The following is a 4,602-nucleotide window of genomic DNA, read 5'->3' on the forward strand; positions in this document are numbered from 1 at the left end:
CAGAGATCCCATGATGGCGGTGATATGTTTCATGGGTGGGGAAAACACAGAAGCCCTAGTCGGTTCAGTAACGGACACAAGGATGCGAGCAGTAAATGCTCAGATTCTTTCTTTGTGGAGGATGCACGAATGGTGGGAGGAAGATCAGCAGATGACGTGCAGGGGAACCAGGCGCATTCCACGTCTCCTTTATTAGGGGAACCAATAAAGGTGATATTGGTTTCCATGTAGGTGTGGATGGTGATGTGGAAGGGCTCACAACCAGAAAAGGAAAACAACATTCTGTGCCTAAAAGAGTTGTTGAGGAGGAGAATTATGAGGGGCTGAAATCAACGGAGATTTTGGAGGGTGGGGCCGACAGAAAAAAGATAGCTGACGTGGGGAGCTACAATAATTCGACAGAGGGTGAGGTGGCGGTTTCGAATATGGGGGTTCTGGAGGCTCATGCAAATATGGAGGTTCTCGAGCAAATAATTCACGTGGGGGAGGAGGAGCCAAAGAAAAATCTCAGACAGTGGAAAAGGAGGGCACGGGTTTCAGTGGGTGGCAGGGAAAATTTTTCCCACTCTCACAAGGGTGCTTACAAGCGAAAGGCTCCAACTCAGGAGGTTTTGGAAGCTGAGACGGCGAGACAAAAGAAAAACTGCAAGGGGGTCTTGGTGGAAAACATGGAAACCTTGGAGATGGCGGTGGCTGCAAACCTAATGAGTCTCCTAAGCTGGAACTGCCGAGGGCTTAGGAACCCTCGGACAGTTTGAGACCTTAACCATTTGGTTAAGGAAAAGAAACCTAGCTTTTTGTTTCTAACGGAAACCATTAGCAACAAAAAGTGAATGGAGCTTTTGAGAGTGAAGTTTGGATTTGGAGGACTTTTTGTGGTGGAGCTAGTAGGGAGAAGTGGTGGTTTAACACTATTATGGCGGGAGGTGGGGGGTCTCGAAATTCAAAATTATTCTCGGCGTCATATAAATGCCATTGTGAGGTTGTCGGACAATGGGGTACCATGGAAGTTTATGGGTTTCTATGGGCATCCCGACCCTACAAAACGAGTGGAATCATGGTCTATTCTCTCACATTTAAAAATTTATGCTCCGTTTCCATGGCTTTGTGTGGGAGATTTTAATGAGATCACTCATCAGTTTGAGAAACTGGGTGCAAGCCGACGGAGAGAATGGCAGATGGAAGCTTATCGGACAGCTTTAGAGGACTGTCATTTGGGTGATTTGGGTTTCTCGAGTCCGAAATTTACTTGGTCCAATAAATGGCAAGATGATACCTTCACTCAAGAAAGGTTGGATCGAGCCGTTGGGAATAGCGGGTGGTGTGCGATGTACAAGTCGACTGGGGTTCAAGTCATGGCAGCAAGGGCTTCTGATCATAATCCTCTCTTAATCTCCTTCAATAATAAGCAGCCGAGGTATCCAAGGGGAAGAGGGGGCTTTAAATTTGAAGCTAGTTGGGTTCCCGATGAGGAATGTGGAGCTATTATCCAAAGTGCTTAGGAGGGGGGTGATGTAGGAAGGGGATCCATGTTGAAGGTTAGAAGCGGCTTGGAACGGTGTCAATCACGTCTAAAATGGTGGAATAGGGCAAAATTTGGAGCTAATAATAATATGGTAAAGGAGAAGACCGAACAGCTGGCTAACATGCAGAAATTGGAGGGACCCGAGCACCATGCAGCCATCAAATGTCTCCAAGAGGAGATTGAAACCTTGCTGGAATTTGAGGACATACGATGGAAACAAAGAGCCAAACAAAGTTGGTACCGAGAAGGAGATAGAAATACCCCTTTCTTCTACGCTTGGGCAAGCCACAGAAGAAGAGTTAACATCATTAAGCAGGTGGTTGACAAAAATGGGAGGGAATGGACTAAGGTGGAAGAGATTAGCAATGCCTTTGTGACACACTATCAGAGCTTGTTTACTTCTGAGGGGACTGTGGGGAAAGAGGCTTTTTTGGAAGGGTTGAACGCCATTGTTACAGAAGGTATGAATGCCAATTTGTTACGGCGATTTGAGGCGATAGAGGTGGACCAAGCTTTGGCGCAAATGCATCCATTAAAATCCCCGGGACTAGATGGTTTTTCAGTCGTTTTCTACCAAAATTATAGGAGTATGGTATGTAACGATGTTTGTCAAGCTGTACTTGATTTTTTAAATGAGGGGATTTTTGATGAAACCATAAATACTACTTATATAGCACTTATCCCTAAAATTAAAAATCCCTCACGGATTATAGAGTTCCGCCCCATAAGCCTGTGTAATGTTATTTATAAGCTAATTGCAAAAGTGTTGGCTAATAGGTTGAAGACGGTGTTGGGGGAGGTTATTTCCCCAAACCAAAGTGCATTCATCCTCGGGAGACTTATCACGGACAATGTTCTTATTGCTTTTGAAGCCCTTCATACTATGGATACCTGATTGGTAGGAAGGGAGGGTTATATGGCTTTGAAGTTAGATATGAGTAAGGCCTATGATCGGGTCGAATGAGATTTTCTAGAATTTGTCATGAAAAGGATGGGGTTTGCTGACCGATGGATTAATCTAGTAATGATTTGTGTTCGTACGGTGAGATATTTGGTCCTTATTAATGGGAAAGCATATGGGGAAGTTATACCCACCTGAGGTTTACAGCAAGGTGATCTATTATCACCTTACCTTTTTATACTGTGTGCGAAAGGGCTCAGTTCTGCTTTGCAATGGCGGAAGAATGAAGGGGGCTTTACGGGTTTGCCTATTACTCGTGGGGGTATAAGATTAAATCACCTTTTCTTTGCAGATGATAGCTTATTGTTTTGCCAAGCGAAAGATTCAGAGTTGAGATGTCTTCTACAAGTCCTTGAGGATTATGAGAAAGTTTCGGGGCAAACATTAAATAAAGAGAAGACCTCCATTTACTTTAGTAGAAACACTCCAACCGACACTCGTAGGTCCATATCACGAGCTGTTGGTGTGTCGACGACTCAACGCTATGAATCCTATTTGGGCTTGCCAGCACTGGTTGGGAGATCGCGACTACGTTCCTTTGAAGGAATTAAATGGCGAGTTTGGGATAAAATGCATGGGTGGAAGGAGAAGTTTCTTTCACAAGCGGGGAAGGAGGTGCTATTCAAAGCGGTAATACAGGCAATTCCGACATATACCATGAGTGTATTCCAATTACTGAAGACGTTGTGCAAAGAGATTAATTCTATGATGTCAAAATTCTGGTGGGGGCATAAGGAGAATGGCAACAAAATAGTTTGGATGAGTTGGGAGAAATTGGGGAGGTCAAAGGAGTCGGGGGGGCTGGGTTATATAGATTTGGAATGCTTCAATTTGGCTTTGCTCGCAAAACAAGGGTGGAGGTTGATCCAACATCCGGAGTCTTTAGTGGCAAAAATTTTTAAGGAAAAGTATTTTCCCAATAGCACTTTTCTCAATGCTCCGATGGAGAAAAAACCTTCATATGCATGGCGTAGCATTTGGAATGCAAAGCCCTTACTTCGGGAATGCATATTGTGGAGGGTGGGTGATGGGCACTCTAATTCTATTTGGGGTGACCGGTGGTTGCCGATTCCATCTACATATGCAGTACAATCACCTATCCGGCTCCTTGAGGAGAATGCAAAGGTGATTGAGTTAATTTACAATAATACCCGGCGGTGGAATATCCCTTTGGTGGAAGCTATATTTTGCAAGGAGGAGGCTAGCATCATCTATGGTATGCCAATTTGTCCTAGTACTCAGAAAGATCAACTGATTTGGGGCCCTACTACGAACGGGAAATTTACAGTTCGGGGTGCCTACTTTGTTGCCATGGAGGTTGGTGCTCGGTATTTGGGAGGATGCTCAAAGGGTAGGCCATGCAGTATTGTATGGAAAAGGCTTTGGCGGCTTGGAGGTCCAAGGGTTGTGAGGATGTTCATGTGGCAGGCTTGTAGCAACGTGCTGCCAACGAACGCGAACTTGCACAAATGAAAAATTTTGGCAGACCCTTTATGTCCGATTTGTAATCGAGATCCCGAGACTGTGGAGCATGCATTGTGGACTTGCCTGGCAACGCAAGACGTATGGCATGGAAGTATAGGAAGCTTCAAAAGAGTAGTACGGCCGAGCTGAGCTTTCTAGACATGGTTAAGGGGCTATTGGAACGTCTAGATGCAGCGGAACTTGATATGTTTGCTTGCACTGCGAGACAGATATGGCAATGAAGGAATAAATGGGTATTTTAATGGGAGTTTTCTACCCCAGCCCAGCTGTTACAACGGGCTTCAGACCAGGTAGAGACAGCCAAGGCCGCTGTTCAAGGAAAGCACCCTGAAGGACAGCCGACTTGCCCAAGAACACCGGTTCGCTGGAGACCGCCGCCATTGAATCTTTTGAAATGTAATTGGGACGCAGCCATTGACTTGGTGGGGAAAAGAATGGGGATAGGTCTTGTGATCCGGGACCATGGTGGAGACGTGATTACGGCAAAGTGTTCAACTAAGCAGCATATTACCAATCCTATGATAGTTGAAGCTGTTGCAGTATGGACAGTAGCTCACTTCGTTTGGCAACTTGGCTTAGAACAGGTTATTCTTGAAGGGGATTCACTCGGGGTAATACAGAGCTTGCAAGG

This window comes from Corylus avellana, chromosome ca5 (assembly GCF_901000735.1).
Source record: "Corylus avellana chromosome ca5, CavTom2PMs-1.0".
NCBI lineage: Eukaryota > Viridiplantae > Streptophyta > Magnoliopsida > Fagales > Betulaceae > Corylus > Corylus avellana.